Here is a 19,654-nt window from a genome sequence, read left to right as displayed (position 1 = left end):
TCTAAAGGGAAAAAATTGGTATTTCAAAGAGATATTTGCATTTCCATGTTCATTGTGCCTTTGTGCATATTATCTAAATCATGAAACATCCAAAATATTCAGCCATTTAAAGAATTTCTACATGGATGAAGCTGGAGGAAATGATGCTAATGAAATAAACCAGACACAGAAAGACAAGAACTGTATGATCTGACTTAATAAAGTTAAACTTATATAAGCAGAGAGTGGAGCAAACAGTGGTTACAGGGACTGAGAGGGATTGAGAAATGAGGAGATTTGGCCAAAGGGTACAGATTTTTTACTTATGAGAAGAATATTTTCTGGGAATCCAGTGTGTATCACAGTGACTATAGTTAATGATATTGTAATATATACTTGAACTTCACCAAGAGAGTAGATCCTCAGTATTTCTCTCTCTCTCTCTCTCTCTCTCTCTCTCTCACTCACACACACACACACACACACACACAATGGTATGTGAAATGATAGATGAAACTAAGTAATTTCATTTTGGAATCATTTATATACCTTAAATATATTTAATTTTCATAATCAGCATAATATGAAAAATAAGTAAATAAACCTATGAATGCCTAGTGTTTGACGATTTTTATGTTAGGCATTTTTTCTGTCCTTTTAAGTACTGGAGCAATCAAGTAGAATCTGGCACATATGTTTTCCAATTGAATTCAGAAAACTTCTGAGATTTTATATTTAGTGGAAAGATTCTATATCTATTAGACATTTTGCTATATTTGTATTCCTGGATTTCTTCCAGTTTCTTCATTCTGCTTCCAGTCACCTTATTGTGGCAGTGGAAATAGTTGTGGTTTTTTAATTACAGATTGATTTCTCTCTAAATATAAAGCTTCTTTTGTTAATCCCTCAGCACTATTAGTTCTCCTTGAATCCATCACTTCATTCTTTGTCCTATTTGCCCTGCTAAAAGCATGGAGAATATTGAGCCTCAAAGAGTTTATTTTTTCTAAGAGTACACAGCTAACTGGCATGAAGACTAATTATTTCTGCAAAAGACTTCTTCTCTACTAAATTTTCTTGGTTTTTAAACTATTTATTATTTATTTTTATTTGGAAGGTAGAGAGACAGAGACAGGGAGAGATAGAAGAGCGCTTCCATTTTCTGGTTCATTCCTCAAGTGCTCACGACAGCCGGAGCTAGCCATACCAAAGCCAAGAGCCTGGAACTCATCTCAGAAGCCCAGAACAAAGCCCAAGTTTTTTCCACTGTGCTGAGGCATAGGAGAGCAAGTATATAAGCATAATATCCTTTTTACTCTGTAATTAAATGTTTTGCAAGATTTTTGAAAGAAAAATCACCTTGATTCTTGGCATCTGTTCAGATACTGATTTAATGGCTCTTGAAGTGGAATATACTGTCTTCTGCAGTTGCTAAACCAATTGAAAGAAATGGTTTCCAAGGACCATATGTCTGCCAAAGGGCTATTGTGAATTATTGTAAATATAAATTATTGTCTTGCCAGGATTCCGAGATTATTTCCATGTTAGAAATAGTCAAGTGTTGCCGGCGCCGTGGCTCAATAGGCTAATCCTCCACCTTGCGGCGCCGGCACACCGGGTTCTAGTCCCGGTCGGGGCGCCGGATTCTGTCCCGGTTGCCCCTCTTCCAGGCCAGCTCTCTGCTATGGCCAGGGAGTGCAGTGGAGGATGGCCCAGGTGCTTGGGCCCTGCACCCCATGGGAGACCAGGAAAAAGCACCTGGATCCTGGCTCCTGCCATCGGATCAGCACGGTGCGCCGGCTGCAGCGGCGGACATTGGAGGGTGAACCAACGGCAAAGGAAGACCTTTCTCTCTCTGTCTCTCTCTCTCACTGTACACTCTGCCTGTCAAAAAAAAAAAAAAAAAAAAAAAAGAAATAGTCAAGTGTGAATGGGTTTCTTTGGTAGGCATTGGGGAACAACCCATTGTCTTAATTGGCCAACTACAAATTATTGTATTTTAATTTTCTGCTATATCATTTGATTCATTTGATTCCATGCATCTTTGTAAATTTACATAGTTAATAATAACTTTTCTATAATTATCCTGGCAAATCACACTGTTTTTCCTTGAATAAAATGTTTATTCAACTTAAATTGTTACAAAAATGTTATATACATTTCTTGCATTTAGACATTTTAGCATCTGTAACTGTACTATTTTGTAACTTCTAATAGTTTAAGTTCTACAACATTTTTCACCTCACTAATTATATGTTATTGAAATTTTATTTCAAAGATAATAAGTTATTGATTCATTATTAATTTTAAGAGTTAATGATCTTAATATAGTTATAATATTTGCAGTTATTTTAAATTGGTAAATATTGAATGTAAAATTTTCTGAAAGGGATAATTATATGTCTTTTTGTAAAAACAATCTAAACTATGTACTTTACATAGTGGTCATTAATAGATAGTATTTGAGATTCAAATGCTTGAAAGGATCATTAAGTATTTGACTTTGAAAATCTTTGAAGTAAACATTTTAAACCTCAGTGTCTTTATGAAATGAATATAGTATCTACCGTACATATTTGAGGCAAGAATTAAATGAGGTTATCAATTTAAAGAGTGTGATGGTGAGACAATTTTATTATCTTAATTTTGTTTGATGGAAATATTTTAAAATCATTAATATACCACTTACAAATCATATAAACTCATACATGATGCAGTGTTTCTTTTCTTATTCTTAATTTCTGATAATGGTTGAGAAAATAAATTAAATACTGTCTAATCTGCTAGAAGAGAACAATAAAGTTATGATATTCACATCAAAATTAACCAAGATTCTTTTAGTATTGAATATTTAAGAAATTTAAGAAAGAAATAAAGAGCTTGTCCAGATGAGTTCATACCGAATTGAACCTGCAGAAAATACTCACATAAATCAAATATATTTAGAACACTCAAGTGTGCTATTATTTTTTATTTTAATAAAAATGATGAAGTCTATTCCTTTTAACTCAATGGGGAATAATTAAGGAGAGATTATATTTATATATTTAATTTGTTTTTAACATGCAAACATGGTTGAATAACACAATTACAGTACCATATTGAAAATATTTTAAAATTACTTAATGATTACCTTCAAGGTTTGTTTAAAGATTATTTTATGTATATTTAGTATACTACCCCATGTTGTAGGCCCTTTAACAAAGGATTTTAACATTTAGTATTCTGTGTAGTAATCTTACTGTGGTCCACTTGATGGCAGTATTGTACTTGGTAAAATAACTCGTGTTGTGTGATTTTTATACTTGGTTTCCTGTGTAATAGTGTAAGTAAGCCTTTCAATTAAAATATAAATTATGAGAGACTTATTTTACGTGAATACCTAAGTGGTTATGATTCAGAATATTTTGTGTAGGAATAAAACTGAATGTTACAAAACTGTTACATGTGGGAGAAGGAGTACTCTTGACAAATAAGGAAGTCAAAGTTTTCCAGGATTTACAAAGCATTGGCTCTGAAAGATTTTGTCTTTCGTCATTCTTATGCACATCTTCTTTACAGAAAAATGTAATTAGGAACTTTATTAAAAAAGAAGAATGTACATTCATAGGTTAAGAAACCTGCATAAAAAAGAATGTGCATCCCTAGGTTAGGAAGCCAACTATTATACTTAAAATAGTAGGGATCATGGCATGTGCCACAAAAGGAGTTGACCTCTAATGGCAGGGTAAGTGTTTCTGTTTCCCTCCAGTTGATATGATTTAGAACACCAATCAAAACTAGCAGCTCAGCTTTTTTACTAGAATTAAGGAGTAAAAGGGCATTTCTTGCTTTTCAACTTCTTCTACAGCTTTACTGAAAGCAAATCCACATGATGATAATAAGGATATTTTAGTTAAAAATGTTATATAAATTTTAAAATCATCATTCCAACAATTAGAACCACATTGTGGAAAATGCCTCAAAAAATACACGAGTTCCTGGGGAATTCATCTGATTTTTAAACTTAATTAGTAGAACCATAGCAACCTAAATCTTAGTTACTATCTGAGGTTTAGCTAAGTAAAAGAAAACTCTAACTGCTTGTAAAATATTAGCATTTTGACCAAAGATGTGTTAAAATTAAGAGTAAGTCATTTAGTATATCAAATATTCACATCAATATGATGATTCTTCTGTTTTCCTGAATATTATTTACTTTTTCTAGTATTTACATTGCCTCACCTTGAGTTTTAGTGATTTAGATCGGGAAAATGAGGAGGAGTGGGCATTTGGTTTAGAGGTTAAGACACATTGCAGGCCGGCGCCGCGGCTCACTAGGCTAATCCTCCGCCTAGCGGCGCCGGCACACCGGGTTCTAGTCCCGGTCGGGGCGCCGGATTCTGTCCTGGTTGCCCCTCTTCCAGGCCAGCCCTCTGCTGTGGCCAGGGAGTGCAGTGGAGGATGGCCCAGGTGCTTGGGCCCTGCACCCCATGGGAGACCAGGAAAAGCACCTGGCTCCTGGCTCCTGCCATCGGATCAGCGCGGTGCGCCGGCCACAGCGCGCCGGCCGCGGCGGCCATTGGAGGGTGAACCAACGGCAAAGGAAGACCTTTCTCTCTGTCTCTCTCTCTCACTGTCCACTCTACCTGTCAAAAAAAAAAAAAAAAAAAAGACACATTGCAGTGCTTGGCTTTGTTTCCTATCTCTAGCTCCAGATTCCAGCTTCCTACTAATACAGATGATGTGAGGGAGCAGTGATGACTCTAGGGAATGGAATCATGGTTCCCCTGTGGGAGAACTGGATTGAATTCCCAGCTCCCAGCTTTGGCCCTGCTCAGCCCTGGCCCAACCCCAGCTATTGCAGGGATTTGGAGAGTGAACCAGTGAATAGGAATGCTCTTTCTGTCTCTCTGCTTCTCAAATAAATGGACTTTATAGCAATATTAAGGGCACACCTTCCTTGTAGTCAAAGTTCTGCTATCTGGAGTCAAATCACCCTGCCAATGGTTAATATCCTTCACCACTAGTAATTACCTGTACAACTTTGGCTAGATCACTTAATTACATCTTCTTCATCTGAAATCTGGAATTATTGATATTATTTCAGACATGAAAAGTACTTAGAAACAAGTACATGGTATGAAGTAGTTCTCCATAAATGTCAGTAATGTTTTTTCTTAGTATATAATCTAAACAGAATGGATCAAATAGCTGGGAGTTATTTGTGGATGAGTACATGTAAATATATATATTTATATATACATATATACATACACACATATATTTTTAAAAGATTTTATTTATTAGAAAGAGTTAGGGAGAGAGAGGGGGAGAGGCACAGAGAGAGATCATTCATCTGTGAGAGATCATTCATCTGCTGATTCACTCCGCAAATAGCTGTAACAGCCAAGGGTAGGCCAGGCTGAAGCCAGGAGCTTCTTGCAGGTCTCTCACATGGGTGGATGGGCCAAGAACTTGGGCCTTCCTCTTCTGCTCTTCCATGCTCATTAGCAGGAAGTTGGATCAGAACTGGAGCAGCTGGGACTTGAGTCGGCGCCCATATAGGATGCTGGTAGCACAGGCAGTGCCTTTACCCACTACACTGCAACACCAGCCCTGTATATATATATATTTTTGAAAAATGTTACAGTAGGAAAAAAAGATTAGTTTTATTGCCAGGTTTATCGCATATACAATAGAATCTGATAATATTTTATTAAAACATTATTTTGATACTTTATGTAGAAAGCCAAATTTGGAGGAGAAACAAGTTAGAAGACTTTATAGTAGCAAAAATGAATGTTTAGGGGGCGCCGCGGCTCATTAGGCTAATCCTCTGCCTTGCGGCGCCGGCACACCGGGTTCTAATCCCGGTCGGGGCACCGGATTCTGTCCCGGTTGTTCCTCTTCCAGGCCAGCTCTCTGCTGTGGCCCAGGAGTGCAGTGGAGGATGGCCCAAGTGCTTGGGCCCTACACCCGGATGGGAGACCAGGAGAAGCACCTGGCTCCCGGCTTTGGATCAGTGCGGTGCACCGGCCGCAGCGGCCATTGGAGGGTGAACCAACGGCAAAGGAAGACCTTTCTCTCTGTCTCTCTCTCACTGTCCACTCTGCCTGTCAAAATTAAATTAAATTAAATTAAAAAAATGAATGTTTAGTAAGATATCTATAATTTATGTTAATGAACTACAGCAAATGACAAGGGAATTATCATTTCTGACCCTATTGGTTGGAATACAATTTTTGAGTACTTAATCACAATCATCAACTGATACTTATTGATTGCTTTTTAAGGAACTTAGGTAATCATAGAGGATGCCAAGAGTTGTAAAGGATCCCTTGATACATAATGTACTTAAAATATATGTGGAGATGTATTCTTTAAAATTTGTGAAAAGAATGTCAAATAAAATGTGATGACAGTAATTTGGTGTCACATAGCATCAAATGCCAAATGGACACCATATGAGTTGCTGAATTCATAGAGACGATGTGGAAAGCTTAAGTGCTGATGGAAAGGAATACTGGATGCGATGATCTTCTAGTTGATCCTGGATAGTAAGCTGTCATAGGAATAGTGGAAAGCAAAACCATTCAGGAAGGGCATTATAAGAACACATAGTCAAGGGTGGAGCAATGCTAGGAAAGCAGTTCTCAGTGAAAATGTTACATATGCGAGTGCCTTAAAATTGTAAACCACTTTAAATGTTAGTTATCACCATGTACTTTACAAAGCATCAGTACATTTCATAGTGTATTTCCTTTATTTATTTGCTAGAACCAGTGGTTTATATATTGAATACACAATCCCTAGATCATGGAAATATGCTGAGTTCCAGGATGAAATCAATGCTGAGGTACAGTTTTGTGATGGGAAGGTTATGTAATCAATGGTTTACAATTTGATAATCAAAAAAGAATCCACATGTGAAGGTTATGTTTATTTTGTAAGATAGGGAGCTTGGTAATGTAGAGTCTTCATTCTCTTACGAGTTTTTCCCCTCTAGGATGACTAGGCAGAGAGTAGTTCTTCACAGCTCTGTTTCTGCCAGCACCCACCTATATACTTGATAATGGTCAGTGAGGAACTTATGATTTACTGTACAGAAAAGATGATATTCCTTCAGAAGTAAATTTTGTTTTGTCAATGCACTATGCAACATTAAGAGTTAATTTTATTTACAATGCTCCTCTTTCTTCATAACAGTTCTTTGTTTAGGGTTTATTTGTAAAGGAGGATAGGAGAGAGAGATCCATCTCTCTTCTGTCTGCTGATTCACTTCCCACATGGCTGTTAACAACCTGGGCTGGTTGAGGTCAAAACCAAGAGCTTGGAACTGTCCCCATCTCCCATGGGGTGGCAGAGGCCCAAGTACTTGAACCATTCTCCCCTACTTACTCAGGCACACTAGGAGGAAGACAGATCTGAAGGAGAGTAGCTGAGATTTGAACTGATGCTCCGAAATGGGATGCCGGTGTTCCAAGTGGGGCTTAACCTGCTGCACCACAACTCTGACCCCTCACCATAATATTTTTGCTTCTCTGGAACCATAATGGAGGGCCAAAATAGAAAGATGTTTAACATACCAATTTATGTTAACTACAGATCAGTACATTCATAGTTAATTTATGTAGGTAAAGAATTTGAAGAACTGATAGTGACATCATGTCAATATATTTCTATCTAGTATTCTTAAAAGGAGTCAAATGCAATTTTGTTAAAACATAAAAATCTATACTTCTCATTTCCAAAGACATGCACTCTTAAAATGTATATAGTGTTTATGAAATAGTTTACAATAATAGTTAGAAAGCAGATTACTGAAATTTTGGCTTGAAGTTCTACTTTTGCTGTTGTGTTACATATCACATAGCCCTCAGTTTACTTATCTGCAGAGCAAAAATAATGTGTGTATGAAACATTTATATACTTGTGAGGATTTAGTGGGATTATAATTGTTAGTAGTTTTATTATGGCTTCAGATATCAACACACAGTTGGCTTTTAATAATTGTTAGCAACCCTTGTGAGTAGTGCAGGTTTTGTGATTCTCTGTGGTTGCTTCTGCTCCACTTCTCTTTTGCTATCTGCTCTGCAAAATTAGATTCAAGTGAATTTAGAACTTATTTTTATATGTATCATAGTTAGATGTTTCTCTGGAAATATTGGATTAAACCCAAATGTGTCAAGATAGCCTACACCTCATGGTTGATTTGGCATGAATATTTAACTAATATAGGCAGTATTTTGGTGGGCCAGAGGGTGTCAGGAGATGAGTATCGTGTGTCTGCATGTCTTGGAAGAAGAAGCACTCACTGCCTTTGAGTTGGGACAACCTTTTCAGTTAAGTCTGTATGGGAATGACAATCTTGGAAGGTAGATACAGTGTTTCTCTTGAGCAAAAACCAGGGTGGCCTCCTCTCTGCCCCTCCCTTTGGGTCGAAAGTCAAGCAAGGTTACCCTTCCCATTTTAAATGACTCAGGCTCATCAGACTGAATATTCCTCTCTGTGGGGGCACTCCACTGCATCTGCAGGTAACCTATGGTCCTTTTTTATGTTACCTTAATAGAACTTAAGGCTCAGAGAATGCATGAAATATTGACTGTTTATTACTGTTGCTATGAATAATATGTTTGTATTCTAATCCAGGGATCTTACATCTTATGTCATCGTTCAAGAAATTAAATGTTGTCAGGTAATACCAGAACATGCAGTAAAATTATATACCCTTTACTTTCTCTTTTATACTGTCTTTCATAGAGAGTTAGGGAATGGAGAGTTTTGATGGAAACCTGAAATGCCAAAATGACATGTACTTAATATTTAACTCTTCTAGTTAAAATTATTTCTAACATTTAAGAAGACATCCATTGCTTTATAGATATCACCAAAAGCATAAAAATAATGCTATTAAAATTTTTTCAAAGCATTAATTAGTACAATCATCTCAAAGTGTAGTCATCATAAATTGTTTTGTTTAGAGAACCAAAAGCTAAGTATTATTGAAAATGCATGCTTGTTTCTCTCTAGTTATTATGTAAGCTATCTTTCTCCAGCAAAAAGTAGAATATCTGAACATTAAAATTGGACCAAGTTAGTTAGAAAAGAGTCCCAAATACATCCTTCTCAATAATTTCTTTTCCAGTGTTTTTTCCAATTTTGCTGTCCGCACACTACAGGATCATCATAGCTACAGATGTCCCTCAGCTTTTGGTCTTCCATCTACTCTATCAGGACTTTTTTTTTGGTACACTAGAAAGGCATCTCTCCATGGGCTACAGTCCAATTGCAGTGAAATAGGCTTCTTTCTTTGCAGTTAAAGACCATGTAACATTGATATTTTCATGTAAGGGTTGCCTATGAGTAAACCACTTTTGTCAGTCTTTAGATTTATATGTTTGAAATTCAGTACATGTACCTTATTATTAAACAGTTGATATTGTACTGTCTATGACACTGACTTTGTAAGTATTAACTCCACACAATAACTCTGTTATCCCTATTTTACATGTGAGAAAACTTTGGTAAGATTTTCTTTCTGAAACATAGCCATAAGGTAAAGCTGGGAATCAGCATGAGCAGGGGAATGTACAGTTGAAGTAGTTCCAGTCTCTGATTCCTGGTTTATATAATTGTTAGATTACTTATCTCCTTGGCAGTTTCTAATCAAGTATTTATCATAGTATTTTGTAATTACTTGAGTTTGTTATCTCCTTAAATAAACAGTAGCCCAAGAGCAGGACAATTTGTCAAGTAAATTGAGGTGTTGGTTTTTTTTCCCCCTCATTTTTGTATTGCTAATCCTAAAGAAATACTAGTAGCCTATGACATCTAATAGGTACTCCATAGATGCTTGTTGAATGAATATCACTACGGTTACCAAAGTATACCAAATCCCTAGGAGTTTATTTCTTGCTTTGTATTTCCTGTGTTTAAGTACACTCCTGTGTTTCAGTTTTATTCCAAAAGATTACTTATCCAAATGCTATTCAGCTTTCTTAATATGATTAAGCAGAGACTTTCAAGTATAGAAAGGAAAATAAAATCTTTAGATTATTTAATAACAGCATGTGGCTTCCAAAAAATGCTAAAGAAAATTGTCAAGTGAAACACAAAGCAATGTTATCTTATTACTGAATATATACAATTTTAAACAAGATATTTTGTGATTTTTTATGTGTCTTTGTGCATTCACTTCTCCACCTATCATGTTAGTACATACTAGTGGTTTGAACTCTTGGAAATGCACATTTGTTATGCAAAATGAGAGAATGATGCTTTTAATATAAAATTATGTCTGTGGTCACCTTACCTGGATATTTTTGTTGTGCCCCTTGTAAAACCATTTGGGGCCACACTTTTATTTGTTACTTTTTCAAAATCAGCATGTTTTATTTTAAAATATGCTCCTTGTGAACTTAAGGTCATTATTGGGAAGTGAGTGAATGAGCACAGTAGGAAATCATATTGGCTATTCATTGGGTTTATAATTTTTTCTCTTATAACATGGTATGAAAGAGCTTCCTACACAAACCAAAAATAATATCTACTTATTTTTACCTTTAAATATATAATAAAATACTTTCTCTGAGATAGAAGTAGACTGTGGGGAAATAGAATGTAAAAGGTTTTAAATAGTCTTTTTCCTTAGAGTTATGAAATCTATCTTCCCATATTCATGTTTTCACACAAACACAATGTTCTTCATTTCCAAGGATGAAGCTCACTATCTTTTGTGAGAGAAGTGTGAAGACTGTATAAATTGTCACATGAAAATGAAAGGTTAAGATCTGCTAAAATAGATGGTGTTGTGATTTAAAAGTTAAAAGAAATTCACAACTTTGAAAGCATTAATTTGACTTATTAACTGGTGAAAATATAAGCCATGGAGAAGTCCAATAGCTAGACCTCTTAGTGAACTATGGTTCACAACCAATATGACAATAATATGACTGGAGCCATCAGGGCAGGATTCATAAAACTGAATACGCAATGAAGGCTGTTAGGCAAGTTTCAACTACAGTTAGTCAGAAATCAAAAGCCTATGCAGTACTGGCTACATTGAAAAGGGAATATTAGAGCTAGCAGATCATTGGAAGAAAATTTTCCAAGTTGATAACCATTTTGATATCTCAACTGCCAGGCTTATTTCCCAAGCAAGACTGTTATGTAATTTTATGTGCCAGTAGTGTTTGGATTCTGGATGTTTCTTTAACAGACCACCTCCTATGTCTCATCTTAACATCTTGCTGGAAGCAGAACTAAAAAAACCATGAAATACAGTGTGTACAGAGACTGTATGGAATTGGACTGCCTATTGCTAGTTTTGGTAATATGGACTGTCCCATTTTCCTAACTTGTCCACATGCTGTTTGGACTGCAGAGCTACAACCATTGGTACCCATTTTCAATCAGCCTATATTTGCTTAGAAAGAGATATTTCTGAATTTATGAAATACAGTTTATATGAACTGGTTAAACCATGATGTGTATGCATTAAGAGAAACTCTTCCTGCAGAGCAGGACCTAACAACCAGGTTTCCTGTTGGTAAAGACTTGTAGTTTACATTCAATGAGGATAATGATGTGTTGCCATTCCTGGAAGGTCTTCCAGAAAGACCGCAGAGAAATACATTAGCTTAGCCTGCTGATGAACCTGTAGGCAAGGTTGATGAATTGATGAATTAGTGGACCTTAAGTGATAAACCAGTCTGTACTTGTATTATATATGTGCAAGAATATGAAGAGCACATACTCGTGACTGTAATCTGTACTTTGAACCAAAAGGTACATGGTGGTCAGATGATATGTTTTACAAATAAGCCCAGATGTTTTTGCCAAGCAGCTTCACTGGAAGCATATAATGGGTATATTTTTCTTTAAGAAGACCAATATAAACCATTTAATAGTAGTAGTATTGATGTCTGTACTAAAATTTTATGATGAAAAGTGGATAATCTTAGAAATCATTTTTGGTGTCTGTAAGGGATTGATTCCTAGGATGGCCGTGGAAATTGAAATCCTTGGGTACTCAACTATCTATTTTAAAATGGTGAACTCTTTGAATATAACCTGTGCACATCTTTCTATATCCTTTAAATCTATGGAAGATTATTATGTTGCCTAATATATTAGCAGCTACAAAAAAAGACCTTTTCTATAACTAATTCTCAAAATTTAATCTGAGTCATACAAGGTATAGCTGCACATAGTTTATTTACCTTGGGAGGAGATAAAATGAACCCAATTAATCTCCTTCAAATCTCCCTGCTTCAAGAATCCAGTATCCTTCCAGAGAATAATCCCTGTACTGTGTTTTTAAATAAAAAAAATCTGTGATATTATTCCCTTCAAGAATTGCCCCTTTTGATTCTATAGGTATGTTTCTTAATTATGTTAATATTTTAATTTAATATCATTGTTGAATATACACATAAAATTTATTTATAAATATATGGCTATTCCTTAAAAGATCACATATTTAGCACACTTTGTGTACTTTACATTTTCATATTTAGGTAATACTATTATTCAAAATATGAATAGGAGCATACATACTGAAAATGTCAACTAACCAGTTCCCTGACAACCAGTAAATTAGCCAAAGAGGAAAGCAGTCATAGGAGAGATGACTGTAAAGGCACCGTGACAACAGAAAATACTGTTGTTTTTTATTATTGACATAATTGACAAAAACATTTTAAGTGTAAGTAGTCTTAGAGGTCATCTAGTTCAGAATGTTTTCAATATGAATGAACAAATGAACAGATATGGTTAAGTTAATAACAATGTAAAATTAAACCACTGTTAGGACCAGGGTCATAACAAGAATTTCCTTGCAATTGCTGAATAAAGATATGTGAAAAACCATACTTAGAAGATTGCTTGTAACAATCCACTGTGAAAAATGTGCATGTCCTAGAAAAAAAGGAATGTGACTAGAATAATTTAGAATACTGATGAATAAACTTTTTACTCTAATGTGTATGATCTGAAAGAAAAAATAAATTCCAAAAATTAATGCTTAAATATAAAATAATAATCTGTGACTTATATTAGCACATAGTTCTATGGTCTAACCTAGATAATTTATTTAATAAAAGTTTTAAAATGGAATACCTTACTCTGAATGGAGCAGTAAGAAAAGCATAGAATTTGCGTAAAGGTTCAAAAATAGGCAATGGAAGAAGAAAGAATTATTGTGAGGATTATACAAGTGGAGATATAGAAGGGGAAATGTCCAAGTTGTATTAGAGTATGGGCTGCTTAATAGGTCACTTTTAAAAGTTATATTGAGGTTTTAAATATATATATATATACACACACACACACATATATATATATGTATAGAAGTTTTTAAATACTGTCTCGGAATCTTGGCATCAGTCTTTAATTTTATTACAAGCAATTATGGTGTTTTCAGAAGAAAAGTAGTATGGTGAAACTGATTCTCACATGGCAATAATCTGATGGTAGCACGTGAACACACTAAATATGAAGGAATACAAGACATGAAAATTATGGCAATAGCCAACACGTACAATGGTGAGGTTCCAAACTTTATTAAGCCACACTACTATTCAGGCATCCAGCCAACCATCTTTCAACATATATCTGTTGAAAGTCTTCTGATTAGAGGGTAGTGTGCTAGATCAAAGAGTACTCACATAAATATCTTATTTTCAGTTCACTCAGTTTACTAGTATATATGTGTGTGTGTGTAAAGAAAGTTAAGGATAAATGGTAACTAGGACAGATTTTCTTTTTTTTAACAATTTATTTTTTTGACAGTTATAGAAAGAGGTTGACACACACACACACACACACAGAGAGAGAGAGAGAGAGAGAGAGAGAGAGAGATCTCCATCTGCTGGTTCACTCACCAAATGACTGCAACTGCTGGAGTTGAGCCCATCTGAAGCCAGGAGCTAGGAGCTAGGAGCCAGGAGCTAGGAGCTTCTTGCCAGTCTCCCACATGGTGCAGGGGTCCAAGGACTTGGGCCATCGTCTACTGCTTTCCCAGGCCATAGCAGAGAGCTGGATGGGAAGTGGAGCAGCCAGACTTGAACCAGCACCCATATGGGATTCTGGTGCTGCAGGCTGGGAATTTAATCTGCTGTACCACAGAGCCAGCCCCAAGGAAGGATTTTCTAGAAATGGTGCTTGATGGATAAGAAATATTGCCCTGGTTGAAAGAAGTATTGGAAGCCATGGGGTTAATTATGTGTAAAATATAGTACTCTAGAGTATTGCATACTTGCCAAACTAAATATGCTGCCATATGTTTGGAATAAAATATGTATTCAGTGAAATAGTAAGAATGAAACGGGAAATAGTTGTACTTGTTGAAATCACAATTAACCAGCTCTTTGCTGTGCGTCCTCTTCTGTCAGATATGGATTTCCATTATTTTTGTTTTTAACCCAGTCATTTATTTTATAATTAATGGCTTTAAGAAATATAATTTGCTCTGTATTTTTAAAAATTTGAAATAATAGTAATGGATCTAGTTTACTGAGGATATTCTAGTCCTTTGACAGGATAATTATTCATATGTCCCTAGCATTCTTTGTTGTCTAATGAGTAAAGTCACTATCTTTGTTATGAATTGTCTTTTCATGATATTTGTATAGGGAAAAAACAGTGTCTCCATTTGAGTGAAAGGGCAGCCATTTTTAAAATTGTAAAATATTTGAATGTATAAGCTCATATTCTGCACCTGTAATGTGATTCACTGCATTTACAGATGTTACCCTTTGCATTTTCTTGTGGGAATTTGGGCTCACAACTGGCATAAGAAAAGGTGGATACTCTTGCTACTTGTTAGGAGTAATACAGTCATTTTCCTCTAAGCCAAGAGCCTTGTGGCTTCTGCAGGTATCTGTCAAACAGTGGCAGGCTAACGTGTTAGCTTGCAGGAAAGGTAACCTCTTAATACCTTCAGAGTTATTCAGTTTTGTCTGTAAAGATGGCATTGTTACAGATACTATATTTCTAGAAGATGATAGATGAAAGCCTTGTGGTTTGATAGAAGGATCCAAGGAAATTTTGTTGGAATTGGTGATGAACATGTTGACCAGATTAATGGCCAGTCAGGCAATAAATTGACCTTCACTTCATTTTTTTTTTTTTAATAAGGAAGGATTTGAAGTTTGGTAGCAAGCAGAGTTCTGGGAAGTAAGTATAAAGAGATCAGCTTAAACAGTGCCAGGGTTGTTTCAAATTCTCCTTTCCTTGTGTGTATGTTGATAGTGGGTGGGAGGGGGTGTGTTTCCTTGACAATCAAATTTAATTGATGGGATTCAGCCAAGATTCCACATTGATGATGTGGGCTTGGCCCTCTGAGTAAATTCTGTGCACTTTTTTTACCCCTCATTTCTGAATACAGAGTAGAAACTTGATGCATTGTATGGGTTAGTACTTTCCTGTTGCGTTAAGTGTCAGGGGAAAGCCTCCCACTGAGGAATGGCTGTGTGCAGAGAAGGGATAGTACCTTGGAGCCCTACAACATATTTGCTCTTTAAAGCTATAGTCACTGTTGCTGATTATACTGCCAATTCTATTCTGGAAGAAGGGAATAGCTACCAGCTGATAGGTACCCTTTGGAGTCTTGGACTTGTTGCCTCTGGATAGCACTAGCAGTCACTCCTTTTGAAAAGCAGTTGTAGGCCGGCGCCTTGCCTCACTAGGCTAATCCTGAGCCTTGCGGCACCGGCACACCGGCTTCTAGTCCCGGTCGGGGCGCTGGATTCTGTCCTGGTTGCCCCTCTTCCAGGCCAGCTCTCTGCTGTGGCCAGGGAGTGCAGTGGAGGATGGCCCAAGTGCTTGGGCCCTGCACCCCATGGGAGACCAGGATTAGTACCTGGCTCCTGCCATCGGATCAGTGCGGTGCGCCGGCTGCAGCGTGCCGGCCGCGGCGGCCATTGGAGGGTGAAGCAACGGCAAAGGAAGACCTTTCTCTCTGTCTCTCTCTCTCTCACTGTCCACTCTGCCTGTCAAGAAAGAAAGAAAGAAAGAAAGAAAGAGAGAGAGAGAGAGAGAGAGAGAGAGAGAGAGAGAAAGAAAGAAAGAAAGAAAGAAAGAAAGAAAGAAAGAAAGAAAGAAAGAAAGAAAGAAAGAAAGAAAGAAAGAAAGAAAGAAAGAAAGAAAGAAAAGCAGTTGTTATGTTGGTACTGGGCTCTTGTCAAAACTCTGACCTGTGAAGGCCTTGTGGTCATCTGGCCTGAGGTTCCCATCTGGGGGTCAGTGAACTCAACTCTGACTAATTAGATAGGAAGGACTCAACAAGAACACACTGGATTATCTCTGGATGCACCTTAGCTTTATTGAGTAAGTGGCAGTTATCCCTCCAGGGGAAACTGCATTCCCCACACCACCCTCTGAGGCAAATCTGCTGACTCAGTGGGTCCTTGATTCACAATTTCCCTTAAATGCTTGGGCCTGAAGTGTGTTGAGTAAGGTTAGTGGAAATTCAATAATATCTGCTGGGCTGCTGAAGCTGTAGAAACTCTGAAGCAGCTGTATTAAACTAAAAATGCACTAGGTCACTTTGCTCAGTGGACAAAACTCAAAGAATTTTCATAGCTCTAGCCAATAATTCCATTGATGAACATTATTGGATTGCATTAGCCCTTGATAGTTGCAGATAGTTTGTTTGATCTGCCATTTGAGAAACTAAAAATTCTCACAGAGCTTTTCTGGGGTTTTGGAGAATGGGGACAAATTTCAACTGCTGGTCGTGTTATTTTGTTCATTCATGTAGATGCTCATACTTCTCTGCCCAGACAAACTGTAATAAAGCTCATGTTTCAGATTGCCACTCTTTCCAGAAACATCAATTGACTTGACATGGCAACACATCCACCTAAACAAGGTAAAGGATGCTATTTTTCTTATGTAGAGGCTGCCACTGCATGTAAGACTTGTAACTCCTGCCAAAGTTGATGTGCTTTTCCTGCAACGTGAGCAGAATCTCCTTAGCTGAGGCGCTGCCCTAACCCATGCCTGGCACGTTGATTAAACTGAACAGATGATCTCCTCTTAGGGCTCTCAGTGGTGCCTTTTGACTGTAGATACTTTGACTCCATCCATGCCTTTACAACCCAGTGACTCATTTTTGTCGTGAAGTTTGCTTTCTAGAGTTTTTAGTCTGACATTAGTGTTTTCTTTGTTGAAAAAAAATAGTTTAAAAAAATTGGCTGAGAGATGAGGTGTTCAGTGGAATTGCCACACTGCCTCCCATCCACAGGTATCATTATTAAACTTTGTAATGCCCTCCTTAATAGTAATCTCAAAAAGAGTTTAACTTTAAACCTTTAACCTCTTTTATCAAAAAAAAAAAAAAAACCTGAAGAAGTTTGATCATTGAGTGCGTATGTTCCCAGGAAAGGATTATCTTCTTTCAGCCAGTGCCCAACAGAAGGGTAGAGGGTAGGTGAAAAGTAGGTGTATCATCTGTTATTTGGTGCAATGTATCTTTATTTATCACCTCACCCAGCACCTCCTGTCTTAACAGAAATAATGAATCTGGGTGAAAAAAATCAAAGTTGATGTTTATTCAGGCCTTCAGAATGACGATTCAAACCTGGAAATAACCAGTTAGTTGCATGGGGTGTCTGTTCTATAAGCCTGAGTGTGATTATGAGTTTTATACTTTTCTTACAGGGTAAGTACATACATATTACATCAAGTCAGGTTTAAACAAGCCAGACTTATAAGAGCTTATCAACCACACTGAAAGGAGGAATTCATTGAAAATCGAAGAATACCTGGTGATAGCTAACAGACTTGATTATTGACTAAGGAGGTACATTACATTCCCACACTCATTCCCCAAGGGATGTTATTCGTATACAAGGAGAGGCAAACAGTGGTTTGTTAATCACTCTTCTGACAATGCCCTTAAATTTCCGTACTTTTTAAAGTATAATGAATGTTTCCTTGCCCATGATTGAAGTTTTCTTGGTCATAGTTGAGGTTCATTAGGTCATCTTATCTGGGTTCCAGCTACAGGGTATTTTCACAGCTGATTTAGGCCTCTGCAGCCATCATTAAAAGTCTACACCAGGGGCCGGCGCCGCGGCTCACTAGGCTAATCCTCCGCCTAGCGGCGCCGGCACACCGGGTTCTAGTCCCGGTCGGGGCGCCGGATTCTGTCCCGGTTGCCCCTTTTCCAGGCCAGCCTTCTGCTGTGGCCAAGGAGTGCAGTGGAGGATGGCCCAGGTGCTTGGGCCCTGCACCCCATGGGAGACCAGGAAAAGCACCTGGCTCCTGGCTCCTGCCATCGGATCAGCGCGGTGCGCCGGCCGCAGCGCGCTGGCCGCGGCGGCCATTGGAGGGTGAACCAACGGCAAAGGAAGACCTTTCTCTCTGTCTCTCTCTCTCACTGTCCACTCTGCCTGTCAAAAAAAAAAAAAAAAAAAAAAAAAAAAAAAAGTCTACACCAGTGAAAGGCTCAGTATGTCCTGATTGGTCTCCCTCTGGTTCTCATCTCAGCCAAAATGTGGCTTATAGGATTCAAACTTAATTCTAGTTCATCTACTTTGATTCTTTTCTTGGATTGATATTCTCCTAAACTGATTGAGTGCACTGTTCAGGGAGTCCCTCTGAACTGGTTGACATGACCCAAAGTGAGTGCTATAATGGGTTTCTGAAGGATTTAAGAAAATTCCATTGTCCTTTTGTTACCTATTCCCACTGATAAGGCAAGATGTGAATTGGGGTTGACCGGAAAAAAAAGTAACATGTAGCTACCGGAATTAAGGATAATTTTATGCTTGTGGAGGGAGAACAATTGTACAAGCTAGAAAGAGCAGTTTAGACTCTGGGAGGTATGCAAGTGGTGGGTAGGGAGGAACAAAACTATCCTTTTTTTAAAAAAGATTATTTATTTGAAAGGTAGAGTTACAGAGAGGCAGAGAGAGAGAGAGAGATCTTCCATCTGCTGGTTCACTCCCTAAATGGCTGCAATAGCTGGATCTGTGCCAATCAAAGCCAAGAGTCAGGAGCTTTTTCCAGGTCTCCCAGGTGGGTGCAGGGGCCCAAGCACTTGGGCCATCTTCTACTGATTTCCAAGGCCATAGCAGGGATCAGAAGTGAAGCAGCTGGGACTCAAACTGGTGCCCATATGGGATGCCAGCACTGTAGGCAGTGGCTTTACCCACTATGCCACAGCACTGGCCCCCAAAACTATCTTCCTCTTTTAGAACCATACTTGGATCCTTCTTCATGAAGAAAAAACTGCTTTAGCTCTCTCGATGTAGTACTGTCAACATGTTTAAATTTAACTAAGTTCTGTGTCTTTAAGCCCCATGAGATGGCACTAAGAATGATTAGATAACCAATCCTCTTAACATTACTTAGAAGTCTACTGGATATAGTTGGGGTGGCCATAGGGTTTTCATCTCTTATTTGATACATTTGCAAAACATTTAGACATCGTCCACACCCTGAGTTCAGTAGCTGTCAGTTGGCCATTTTTCATGGCATATTGATGCCACTTGTGTGGTCATATGGACACCAGGACAGGGTGGATTGATTGCTTTCAGGAAATTCCTCTAAAACAAGGACCAGATTCAATTATCTAAACTTAATAGGAAACTATAAGGCTTGCCAGTTAGGTTTATATTTCCTTTCTCACAGTGGAGGCGAGAAATGCACAAGGAATAACCAGTTGCCCCTGGTGGCCTTGGGA

At 37.6% G+C, this 19,654-nt stretch overlaps 1 protein-coding gene and 1 pseudogene across 7 annotated transcripts in view; both read left to right on the top strand.

Moving 5' to 3' along the window:
- CCSER1 (coiled-coil serine rich protein 1) overlaps positions 1 to 19,654 on the top strand; it is a 1,433,531-nt gene that overhangs the window by 221,622 nt on the left and 1,192,255 nt on the right. The window lies entirely within an intron of this gene.
- LOC149125104 (proteasome subunit alpha type-1 pseudogene) lies at positions 10,883 to 12,170 on the top strand (annotated as a pseudogene).

This window comes from Oryctolagus cuniculus, chromosome 8, assembly GCF_051225735.1.
Source record: "Oryctolagus cuniculus isolate XC-2025 breed Fujian yellow rabbit chromosome 8, ASM5122573v1, whole genome shotgun sequence".
In the NCBI taxonomy this organism is placed as follows: domain Eukaryota; kingdom Metazoa; phylum Chordata; class Mammalia; order Lagomorpha; family Leporidae; genus Oryctolagus; species Oryctolagus cuniculus.
The sequence above is the reverse complement of the archived record's forward strand: the minus strand, read 5'-3'. Positions and strand labels throughout refer to the sequence as shown.